Raw genomic sequence first — 13,740 nt, 5'->3', positions numbered from 1 at the left:
CCAAATAATTTCTAACCAAATCCCTCTCATCCCCAGAATCAAATCACTTAAAATGTAATTATGTTAGAATGAAGAATTTTTTTTTTTTCGTATTTTTTTCTTTACTAGTAGGAAGGTTATGCCAATAGTCTTCCAAAGGTTATCCCTTAATCCTTACATGGATGGCGCTGGGAAGGTCTTTAAGCATGGAGCCCACTCGCGTGTGCAGCCGGCGCCATAACCGGCGGGTCTCTGTTCTTTCAAACAGCAAAGACCTGTGACTAATGTTTAAGCCTTTAAATGCTGTGATCAAGTGTGATCAAGGCATCTTAATAGCAAGTGCCCAGCCCCCTCCCCCCCGTGCAGCGATCGGGGATGCCAGTCATTTACTATAATACATTGAGTCTCTCTGAAGAGACTAAGCCTATTAGAGCTGCATTTCCCATGTTGTCCAGCAGGTGGCAGACCAACATAGGATACCAGCAATTGGAGCTTTTTCTATACTTCAATGGAAATTTTAGTAAAAGCAATACAAAAATACTGGTGGATATTATAGTATCCTAGAGGGGCTACAAAAAATGTATATATATATATATATATATATATATATATATAATATTATTATTATTATTTTTTTAATATAATAAAAAAAATTATCATTTTAATCACACCCCTTAGAATAAAAAAATAAATACATAAATAATACAAAATGTAAACATGGGCATTGCCACCTCTGGAAATGCCCATACTATTAAAATATAAAAATATTTTTCTAATAGTAATAAAAAGCGTGTTATCTCAAAGAGGATTTTCAGCACAACAGGAGACTTTGTGACACCCAAACAGACCAAGTTGTCCTCCGTCAGTGTACAAAACATCACTTTTGTCAAAATGAACAAGTTATGGATCAGTGGGGATTTTCACACTCCTCTGACTGGGGTCAATGTATAGATCTGCCCTTGCTGATTGTCACTGATCAGCGGATGTGAACCCACTGTGCCACTATCTAGCAATACTCTAGAGGGAAGTAACTAAGCAACTACCCAGATTTCACTAGAGCCTCAGATGGTGAGGATAGGCTTGACCGTCGGTAATTGCCAGGGTCTACTCCAGAGCATAAACCAGTCAGTGGCAGCTGGTCCAGGCAGACCAGGAGGTACCTGCAAAGGTATTGACAGTAGAAACGTGGTCGGAAAGGCAGAGTTGTTACCAGGATCAAAAAGACAGGAACCGGAGGAAGAGGCAGAGACGTAGTCAACAAGCAATGGGTCAGGGCAGGTGGCACAGGAACAAGGTTAGACTATCCGGGTCGCAAGCAGGCAGGGATCAGACAAGAAACAAAGTCCAGGAACGAAGTATGATGTCAGGAACACGAGTGGTCAGCAAGCTCTTTAGCACAAGATTAGGACCTTGGCTCTGAGGCGTCTGGGTAAAGGGCTGAGCCACTTAAATACCTGCAGGAGGGCCTGTATGTTTAAACACTGATAAGACATTATTTTTGGAATGTTTCTAACAGGAAACACATAACACATGGGATGGTGCAGTCAAAAATGCATTTACCCATAACTACAGTATATACAGTCGTGGCCAAAAGTTTTGAGAATTACATAAATATTGGAAATGTTGCTGCTTAAGTTTTTATAATAGCAATTTGCATATACTCCAGAATGTTATGACGAGTGATCAGATGAATTGCATAGTCCTTCTTTGCCATGAAAATTAACTTAATCCCAAAAAATCCTTTCCACTGCATTTCATTGCTGTCATTAAAGGACCTGCTGAGATCATTTCAGTAATCGTCTTGTTAACTCAGGTGAGAATGTTGACGAGCACAAGGCTGGAGATCATTATGTCAGGCTGATTGGGTTAAAATGGCAGACTTGACCTGTTAAAAGGAGGGTCATGCTTGAAATCATTGTTCTTTTATTGTTAACCATGGTGACCTGCAAACAAACGCGTGCAGCCATCATTGCGTTGCATAAAAATACCTTCACAGGCAAGGATATTGTGGCTACTAAGATTGCACCTCAATCAGGGGGCGGAGCCTGCACCGGAGCTGAATGGCTGTGTGATGTGAAGCTCTGCTGTAGACGATTCCCTCTAAAGCACATATCTTTAGCACAACAAGCCTGTCATGGTCAAAATCGGAGGTCCAAGACCTGCTGACACTCAAGAATCGGCCAGAGCTTTGTCTCAATCTGGAGACATGGAAAAGTTTATAAAGAAAGCCGCTCGGACATATGCGGCTAGAGATCCCAAGATGGCGCCTGAAGCACCTCAGGTGAGAGATGAATCACCTGGGGCTGACACACTGCCGCTATCAAGATCCTTCCTAAAGGAAGCTTTATCAGAAGCCCTGGGACCTCTCAAGACGGATCTTACTTCTATTAAAGAAGACATGAGACATATAGGGAGAAGGGTGGAGGTGCTGGAGGAAGTGCATACCGCTCTTATTGTGCACCAGAATGCAATCTCCTTTAACTTGTCCATACATCAAAAGCACCTAAATTCCCTCTACATGCAGTTAGAGGATCAAGAAAATAGGGTCAGGCGTAACAACCTGCGCTTTAGAGGTGTCCCTGAATCTGTGGGCCCTGAAGAGATCCCTGAGACTGTGATGCAAAAATGCCTGAAACTTTTGGGCCCAGACTTCACACACAAAGTCATAATTGAACGCGCCCACAGGGCACTACGCCCCAAGCCTCAGCCAACTGATCCACCAAGAGATATAATTTGCAAATTCTTACACTTTCCAGCTAAAGAGGCAACACTCAACAGCGCAAGAAATACTCTACAGTTGTCATGGGATGATAACCCAATATCTATCTATCAAGATCTAGCTCAATCTACACTAAAAAAGCGCACATTTCTAAAACTGCTCACTGATTTGTTGCGGAACAGAAAGGTCATTTACAGATGGCTGTTCCCTCTTGGACTCTCATTTTTCCACAATGGTCGCAGGATTTCCATCCAATCATATGGAGACCTGGATAAAGCTTATGGTCTCCTACAGATCCCAGCGCTCCCCATTGAAAACCGGGAAATAGTCCAGGATATCTCTGACTTACCAAACCTGCCTTCAGAACAGCCGTGGGAAACTCCTTGCACTCAAAAGTCTCAAAGATCCAGAAGAAACTGCCAAGCCTCCTCTTCCAAGCGTCTGACACTCACAGATGACTGATCATCTCCACACTCCTTTTATTTAACCTCCACGCAAGTGAAGATTACCCCATTTACAGGACTCTTGAAGAATAAAAGTAGACCAGACTAACTCTTCACAGGATCTGTCACAGTGAAATGTCCATGAAGTTTTCGCTCCATCCCAGAGACTTCAAAGTCCTAATACTACAGATGTTTAGTGGTCATATAACACCATACTTGTTTGAGGGTTCGTCATGGTTGTACTCAAGGTAGAGAACCCCATTCCCCCCCATGCTTTTAGAGACAGAAAAAGGCGCCTTCTAATCAGTCCTTTATAAACAGCACTAACACAGGGATGCCTTACTGCCCCATCGGACACGGCAGGTGGCAGTCTAAACAACAGGGGGACATCTACATGTAAGTCACTGCGAATTGGAAATCCATATGAATATTTTTATGTAGCCATAATATTGACAGCAGGCTCTTGTATAATATTTTATTCCTAGGTGACTTTTCCTCGACTGGGGAATCCACAGTTCCTCCATAACGGACTGCCCTATCATGGCATCGATCAGGACACAGTAATTATATATAACTATCTATTGTATTTCATCCTGCATGATGTTAATCATTATAATTCTTATCCTATAACCGACCCCCTGACGAACCAAAAGTGGGGAAACGCGTCGGGGTAAAAATATATATATAAAAAATTCTCGGACATCATTTGTAATAAATTCCCACTGTACAGGGCTAGACAGGGTAGGCACGGGGACAGGGTGATCCCACCATCAGGGTTCATCCCTGGGCAGAGGATTATCTTAGGGCGGGTACAGGGAAAGAATCATCCCGAATACCCACATCAATGTGCCCTATTTTCTACCCGACTCCAAGCCTAAAAGGTCACTAATGCCACGGGAATTCTTTGCACATCTGTCTATTTATCTTCTTTGTTTCACCAATTCACGGTGGAAGCTGGGCAACATCTTGTCCTATTATTTGTTTTGGATATCCAGTTATCAATGGGTGTCTATACTTATGCTTTTTAAATAAAATGAATAAAAGCGAATTTTAAAAGGGTACATTCCAGGTTAAGAACTCACGTATACGGACACTTATTAAAGAATTACATATATTATATATGACATTTACTTGATCAAACTATTCATAGCCTTACTTACACCCCCATATTTTTTTTAAAACATGTCTGACTTCAGACTAGTATCGTATAATGTCAAAGGACTGAGATCCCCATCAAAGAGATGCCAGATCCTTTCTCTTTTAAACAAAGAGAAATGCTCAATTGTTTTCCTACAGGAAACTCATTTTAAGCATGGCAATTATCCCAAGCTCTCCTTCTCCAGATTTCCTAATTGCCACTGCGGAGCGGGGGGTGCCGCCTCAAGGGGAGTTAGTATAGGTTTTCACAGAAACCTATCATTCCAATATACCTTCCACATTCAGGATCCGGAAGGTAGATACCTCCTCCTCAAAGGCCTATTGGGAAGAGCCATATTCACTTTGTGAATATTTATGCCCCTAATACAGATCAGATTAGCTGGCTCACCACTTTATTCTCACTAGTAGAAACCCACAGAGAAGGAATTCTGATTATGGCGGGTGATTTAAATTTAGCCTTTAATCCGCTAATTGATACCTCCTCAAAGAAATCCCCAATTTCCTCAAAAGCTCTTAACTCACTACATACGAAACTTCACAACCTAGGTGTCCTAGATATATGGCGCTGCCACAACCCTCAAGTGATTACACTTTCTACTCCCCAGCAAACAATTCCTATAGTAGGATAGACTATATTTTAATATCAAAAGAAAACTTACAACTCTGCCCATCCTTCTCAATAGGTGATTTAACCTTATCTGATCACTCCCCAATATATTGCGACATTTGCCCATCTAATCAATCCAATAGAAACCCAAACTGGAGATTTAACGAATCTCTGTTGGGCAATGCCAAACATAAATCTCAAATATCCTCCTTTCTTGCAGAATATTTTTCAACCAATAACACACCAGGAATCTCCCCGCAGACTCTCTGGGACGCTCATAAAGCCTATATCAGAGGCAGGCTAATAAGCCTCTGCTCCTTTCTTAAAAAAGAAGCAGAGAAAAAACTCACCACCCTATTATCCAAAATTCATGTCCTAGAAAAAGCCCACAAACAATCACTGCTTGCTCAGCAACTTTCGGAACTTTCCTCTCTCAGAACTGAATTAAAAAACTTTCTCAATGAGAAATCGGCCAAGTATTACTTATCTGCTCAACAAAAAGTCTTTGCTCATGGCAACAAGGCTTCCAAATATACAATGCAGAGAATTAAACAGAGACGAAACTCCCGATATGTACAGAGCATTAAATCCCCCCAGGGTATTCTCCTTTTTAAAGCAAAAGAAATAGAACAATTTAGTCAATTTTATGAGTCGCTCTATAACCTCCCCCCCTCAACACTTCCAAATCCTTCCCAAGATAGAGAGACCAACATCAACTCATTCCTAAACACCCTTAATCTCCCATCTCTGACCCTGCCACAACGAGAATCCCTGATTAAGCCATTTACTACCACAGAGTTATTAATAGCCATTAAATCATCACCTAAAGTAAAATGCCCGGGCCCGGACGGACTTCCCATAACCTACTATTCGGCATTCAAGGACACCCTTCTCCCTTTTCTACTTCCAATCTATAATCTCGCCAAGGACAAACACCCAATTACTTTAGATATTACGAAAGCCACTATTACAATTATCCCCAAACAAGGCAAAGATCCTACATCATGCTCCAACTACCGCCCTATCTCCCTGCTCAATGTGGACCTTAAGCTACTATCCAAGATGCTTGCCACCAGACTACAAAACCTTTTACCAAATCTAATTCACCCAGATCAAGTGGTATTCGTCAAGGGACGAGAAGGGAGGGACAACACCACTAAAATATTAAATGCTTTATACTATGCCTCCCACAAATCCACCCCCTTAGTCTTGATTGGCACCGAAGCCGAAAAAGCATTTCATAGAGTAGACTGGACTTTTATCAAACTGACTTTATCTAAATTTCAAATGCCAGAACCATATATTAACGCTGTTTTTGCTATGTACTCTCACTCTTCGGCGTCCGTGTCGGTCATAGACACTCTATCCTTCAGTTTCCCAATTAGAAACGGAACAAGACAGGGCTGCCCGCTTTCCCCTCTTCTATTTGTCCTAGTGATAGAAACCCTTTTACAGTCCCTTAGACAAGACTCAGAAATTAGAGGCTTACAGGTCAGGGGTTGTGAGTTTAAATTAGCTGCATTTGCTGACGATCTACTGATTCTCACTACTAACCCACAAAAGTCTATGCCTGTAATAATATCAAAACTTAGTCACTTCGGATCTTTATCCAATTTCAAAGTCAACCCTTCCAAATCCCAAATACTACATGTAGGCCTTTCCCCCTCTACTCCTCTATCCCTCCAGACAAACTCCCCCTTCAATTGGCATACCCCACAATTGACATATCTAGGTGTGAAACTATCCCCACATCCAACAGACCTATTTAGACTTAACTACAAACCCCTATTGGCATCAATGATTTCCCAGCTGGACTCTCTGGATTTTCCATATTTATCCTGTTTTGGAAGGAAAAATATCCTTATGTCCTTGATAATACCTAGACTCACATACCTGATGCAGGTGCTTCCCATTGAGATCCCCAAATTCTATTTCTCCTCCCTCAATAAGCACATTCGCAAATTTATTTGGCAGGGGAAAAAAATCACGCATCTCTTTTGAGACACTAACTAAACCTAGATCAAAAGAAGGCATTAGACTACCTGATCCCAAGATGTATATGAAAGCTATTCAACTCTCAAGAGTAATAGATTGGATCAGAAACCCATCTCACAAACTATGGCTAGTCTTAGAAAATGCATTCTTATCGTCCCCCATTAGGGCCTTATTGCTGGCTGACAGACCACCTCTTGTATCTAATTGTATACCGAACCCCCTGATTTGTAACACTCTGAAGGTCTGGAGGTGGTTCTTGGCCAACTCTGGGGCCATAACACTCCCCTCCCCCTTTTTCCTTATAAAAGATGTGATTGCCTTGGCTCCTAAAGAATTGAAAGAGAGTTGTCCCCTCCCCCTAAGGTCATCAGAGCTTGCTATTTCAAAACTGTTAAATCAAGATGGAGGTATCCTTTCTGATCTAGACATTTGTGAACTATTTAAAACAAATATTCAGAACCCCCTTATTATTACGATTTCTTAGAAAGGAATCGCTCCTTATTGCAAAACAGACTCCTCCTTAGCATGACCTTTACTGGTTTGATAAAATGATAGGTAACTCACTGTACCCTCCTAAAACAATATCAACAATATACAAACAATTAAAATCTCCCCCCTCTTTGGCAAAACCTGCTGTTATTGGCTTTTGGGAGAAAGATCTACAACAGACATTGACGCCTTCTGAGATTTCCAGCATATTGATTACTCCACACAAAATCTCCAGATGTATCCTAATCCAAGAAAATAGCTACAAAATTTTAATGCGCTGGTATAGAACTCCAGATATTACAAACCTAGCTCCTCTGATATTTGCTGGAGATGTTGTAAGGAAAGGGGCTCATTTATCCATATTTGGTGGTCTTGCGAATTATTAAAACCTTGGTGGTCTAGCATAATCAAGCTTAGTAACCAGATTTGTCAGACCTCCTTCCCCTGCACTCCTGAAGTAACTTTGCTCACCTTGGGGGTTAGGGGAGTGAACCCTCATAAATCTGCACTTTTTTCCTTCATGCTGGCTGCTGCTAGACTATTAATAGACTATTAATACCAAAATACTGGCTTTCCTCTGAGATCCCAAGCCTAGAACATTGGGTTAACAGGTTAGATCAGATCTATAGAATAGAATAAATTTCCCATTGGGAACTTCGTTCTAGATCCATCTTTCTCCAGATCTGGTCACCTTGGAAGGTTTACAGAAACTTCTCTAAGTTCCTGACTCGTCTTATAACCTACAATCTAATATTGTGAATGATTAAAAGCTGAAGTGGCTTATCTCAATACACACCTATGTTCTCAGGCATTCAAATTATAGTGTGAACTCATAACAGTACTGCTACTTGAAACTTAGCTCTGCCTGTCATGACCGGATCATGCTGGTCACCTTTTTTTATGAATTTTATTTTACTTTATTTAACTATTATGTTGCTTTGTTATTAATCTGACCTAATGTAAAATTATGCCTGTAATGTAATTTTACATTGTACTTGGACATTTACATTTACTTGAAAAATCGAAAACCAATAAAAATTGTCAATATAAAAAAAAAAGATTGCACCTCAATCAACAATTTATAGGATCATCAAGAACTTCAAGGAAAGAGGTTCAATTCTTGTTAAGAAGGCTTCAGGGCGTCCAAGAAAGTCCAGCAAGCGCCAGGATCGTCTCCTAAAGAGGATTCAGCTGCGGAATTGGAGTTCCACCAGTGCAGAGCTTGCTCAGGAATGACAGCAGGCAGGTGTGAGCATGCCAACAGTAAAGCATCCTGAGACCATTCATGTGTGGGGTTGCTGCTCATCCAGGGGAGTGGGCTCACTCACAATTTTGCCCAAAAACACAGCCATGAATAAAGAATGGTACCAAAACACCCTCCAACAGCAACTTCTTCCAACAACAGTTTGGTGAAGAACAATGCATTTTCCAGCACGATGGAGCACCAAGCCATAAGGCAAAAGTGATAACTCAGTGGTTTGGGGACCAAAACGTTGGCTCGGCGACCAAGGTCTTGTTACCAGTGGGGTACCTCAGGGATCTGTTCTGGGACTCATATTGTTTAATATCTTTATCAGCGAAATTGCAGAAGGCCTCAATGGTAAGGTGTGTCTTTTTGCTGATGACACAAAGATTTGTATCAGGGTTGGTGTTCCTGGAGGGATACACCAAATGGAAAAGGTCTTAGGAAAACTAGAGGAATGGTCAAAAATCTGGCAACTAAAATTTAATGTTGATAAGTGCAAGATAATTCACCTGGGACGTAAAAACCCAAGAGCAGAATATAAAATCAGTGATACAGTCCTAACCTCAGTATCTGAGGAAAGGGATTTGGGATCATTATTTCAGAAGACTTAAAGGTAGGCAGACAATGTCATAGAGCAGCAGGAAATGCTAGCAGAATGCTTGGGTGTATAGGGAGAGGAATTACCAGTAGAAAGAGGGATGTGCTCATGCCGCTCTACAGAGCACTAGTGAGACCTCATTTGGAGTATTGTGCTCAGTACTGGAGACCATATCTCCAGAAGGATATTGATACTTTGGAGAAAGTTCAGAGAAGAGCTACTAAACTGGTACATGGATTGCAGGATAAAACTTACCAGGAAAGATTAAAGAACCTTAACATGTATAGCTTGGAAGAAAGACGAGACCGAGGGGATATGATAGAAACTTTTAAATACATAAAGGGAATTAACAAGGTAAAAGAGGAGAGAAAATTTAAAAGAAGAAAAACTGCTACAAGTGGACATAGTTTTAAATTAGAGGGGCAAAGGCTTAAAAGTAATATCAGGAAGTATTACTTTACTGAGAGAGTAGCGGATGCATGGAATAGCTTTTCTGCAGATTTGGTAGCTGCAAATACAGTGGAGGAGTTGAAGCATGCATGGGATAGGCATAAGGCCATCCTTCATATAAGATAGGGCCAGGGGCTATCCATAGTGTTTAGTATATTGGGCAGACTAGATGGGCCAAATGGTTCTTATCTGCCGACACATTCTATGTTTCTATTGTGGGTCCATGGCCTGGAAACTCCTCAGATCTTAATCCCCATGAGAACTTGTGGTCAATCCTCAAGAGGCGGGTGGACAAACAAAAACCCACTAATTCTGACAAACAGAATGGGTTGCTATCAGTCAGGAATTGGCCCAGAAGTTGAGCATGCCCAGTCGAATTGCAGAGGTCCTGAAAAAGAAGGGCTAACACTGCAAATACTGACTCTTTGTAATTGTCGATAAAAGCCTTTGAAACGTATGAAGTGTGTGTAATTATATTTCACTACATCACAGAAACAAACTGCTTTTAGATCTTTGTTTCAGTTAGCAGCAAACTTTGTGAAAACTAATATTTGTGTCATTCTCAAAACTTTTGGCCACGACTGTATATGTCAGTGTCACTGTGATATTTGAAATTGCTGTCATGGCATTTCAGAGCTTAAGTGGGGAGAGTGGAAGAGAGAAAGAGCAAACATTCTTAACCAACTCAGGACCGCCGAACGCAGGATTGCATCCTGGCGGCGGCCCGGTTATTCCTCTTGGACGCGCCGGCGCGTCATCTCGAGAGAGAGGTGAGATTTCCTGTAAACGCGCGCACACAAGAGCGCGCGTTCACAGGATCGGACGGTAAACCAGTGGATCTACAGCCTGCCAGTGGCGATCATTTGCTGGCAGGCTGTAGATGCGATTTTTTTGTAACCCTTGAAAGGTATATCAGACGCAGTTTTATTAACAGAGTCTGATAAACCTGCTACCTGGTCCTCTGGTGGTCCCTTTTGCTTGGATCGACCACCAGAGGACACAGGTAGCTCTGTAATAAGTAGCACAAAGCACCACACTACACTACACCCCCCAGTCACTTATTAACCCCTTATTATCCCCTGATCACCCCCCTGTCATTGATCACCCCCCAGTAAGGCTCAATTCAGACGCCCTTATGTGTTTTGCGGATCCGCGGATCCGCAAAACACTGACACCGGCAATGTGCTTTCCGCATTTTGCCGATCCGCACATTGCCAGAACTATATAGAAAATGCCTTAGGATATGTTCTATAGGCTCTAAAAAAAATGCAGTGTTCACCCGATCTTGTGCGCACACTTGCATTCAGTCCGCCCCTCCGCAGTGACAGAATTTTTTTTTCTGATCACTGCAAAAACACTGTAAAATCGCTGCGGCGCTATAAAGATCACTTTTGAGGGGCATGGCGAGTTCATAGAAGAATATTTTTTTTTTGGCTCAAGTTAGCGGAATTATTATATATTTTTTTTCTTACAAAGTCTCATATTCCACTAACTTGTGACAAAAAATAAAATCTCACATGAACTCACCATACCCTCACGGAATCCAACAGCGTAAAATTTTTTAGACATTTATATTCCAGACTTCTTCTCACGCTTTAGGGCTCCTAAAATGCCAGGGCAGTATTAATACCCCATAAGTGACCCCATTTTGGAAAGAAGACACCCCAAGGTATTCCGTGAGGGGCATGGCGAGTTCCTAGAATATATTTATTTTTGGCACAAGTTAGCGGAAAATGTTTTTTTTTTTTCTTTTTTTCTCTTACAAAATCATTTTCCACTAACTTGTGCCCAAAAAAAAATTCTAGGAACTCGCCATGCCCCTCACGGAATACCTTTGGGTGTCTTCTTTCCAAAATGGGTTCACATGTGGGGTATTTATACTGCCCTGATATTTTAGGGGCCCTAAAGCCTGAGAATAAGTCTGGAATCCAAATGCCTAAAAATGCCCTCCTAAAAGGTACTCATTGGAATTTGAGCCACTTTGCACACCTAGGCTGCAAAAAAGTGTCACACATGTGGTAACGCCGTACTCAGGAGAAGTAGGGCAATGTGTTTTGGGGTGTATTTTTACACATACCCATACTGTGTGTGAAAAATATCTCTGTAAATGACAACTTTAAAAAAAAAAGTATACAAAGTTGTCAATTTACAGAGATATTTCTCTCACCCAGCAAGGGTATATGTAGAAATTCACCCCAAAACACATTGCCCTACTTCTCCTGAGTACGGCGAAACCACATGTGTGACACTTTTTTGCAGCCTAGGTGCGTAAAGGGGCCGAAAGTCCAACAAGTACCTTTAGGCTTTACAGGGTTGCTCACAATTTAGCCCCGCCCAAAATGCCAGAACAGTAAACACACCCCACAAATAACCCCATTTCGAAAAATTAGACACCCCAAGGTATTCGCTGAGGGGAATATTGAGTCCATGAAAGATTTAACTTTTTGTCACAAGTTAGCGGAAAGGGAGACTTTGTGAGAAAAAACAACCAAAAATCAATTTCCGCTAACTTGTGCCAAAAAAAAAAACTTCTATGAATTCGCCATACCCCTCACGGAATACCTTGGGGTGTCTTCTTTCCAAAATGGGGTCACATGTGGGGTATTTATACTGCCCTGGCATTTTAGGGGCCCTAAAGCGTGAGAATCCAAATGCCTAAAAATGCCCTCCTAAAAGATACTCATTGGAATTTGGGCCCCTTTGCGCACCTAGGCTGCAAAAAAGTGTCACACATGTGGTATTGCCGTACTCAGGAGAGGTAGGTTTTGGGGTGTATTTTTACATATACCCATGCTGGGTGAGATAAATATCTCTGTAAAATGACAACTTTGTATAAAAAAATGGGAAAAGTTGTCATTTACAGAGATATTTATCTCACCCAGCATGGGTATATGTAAAAATACACCCCAAAACACATTGCCCTATTTCTCCTGAGTACAGCGATACCACATGTGTGACACTTTTTTGCAGCCTAGGTGCGCAAAGGGGCCCAAATTCCAATGAGTATCTTTACGATTTTACAGGGCATTTTTTACGCATTTGGATTCCAAACTACTTCTCATGCTTTAGGTCCCTTAAAATGCCAGGGCAGTATAACTACCCCACATGTGACCCCATTTTGGAAAGAAGACACCCCAAGGTATTCCGTGAGGGGTATGGTGAGTTCATGTAAAATTTTATTTTTTTGTCCCAAGTTAGTGGAATATGAGACTTTGTAAGAAAAAATAAAATAAAAATAAATCATTTTCAGCTAACTTGTGGCAAAAAATAAAAACTTCCATGAACTCCCTATGCCCATCAACGAATACCTTAGGGTGTCTACTTTCTGAAATGGGGTCATTTATGGGGTGTTTCTACTGTCTGGGCATTGTAGAACCTCAGGAAACATGACAGGTGCTCAGAAAGTCAAAGTGCGTAAATTCTCATTTTTGCACCATAGTTTGTAAACGCTATAACTTTCACCCAAACCAATAAAAAAAATTTTATCAAAGACATGTAGAACAATAAATTTTGATAAAAATGTATATAGAAATGTAGTTTTAACTGAAAAATTTTACAACAGAAAGTGAAAAATGTTGTTTTTTTGCAAAAATTTTGGTCAATTTTGATTAATATCAAAAAAAGTCAGCAGCAATAAAATACCACCAAATGAAAGCTCTATAAGTGAGAAGAAAAGGAGGTAAAATTCATTTGGGTGGTAAGTTGTATGACCGAGCAATAAACGGTGAAAGTAGTGTAGTGCAGAATTGTAAAAAGTGGTCTGGTCATTAAGGGGGTTTAAGCTAGGGGAGCTGAGGTGGTTAAAAAAACTTAATACATGTTTTTTTATTTTTTTTTATTTCTAGGAGATTAGAGGGTGTTATATACCAATTTTCAGGGCAACTGAAGCAACTTTGACTTGTGACTAATTGGTTCTGAACTGAACCTTTTGAAAAATTTGCTGACACAAAGGGAATCTCAATATGTTTGCTCATCTGTAATTCAAACATATATTCATATAATTCATTTATAAATATACTGTATATTTCGCCCTATAAGATGCACCTGCCCATAAGA

Source organism: Bufo gargarizans, chromosome 2, assembly GCF_014858855.1.
Source record: "Bufo gargarizans isolate SCDJY-AF-19 chromosome 2, ASM1485885v1, whole genome shotgun sequence".
NCBI classification, from domain to species: domain Eukaryota; kingdom Metazoa; phylum Chordata; class Amphibia; order Anura; family Bufonidae; genus Bufo; species Bufo gargarizans.
Note: the sequence above shows the minus strand (reverse complement) of the source record.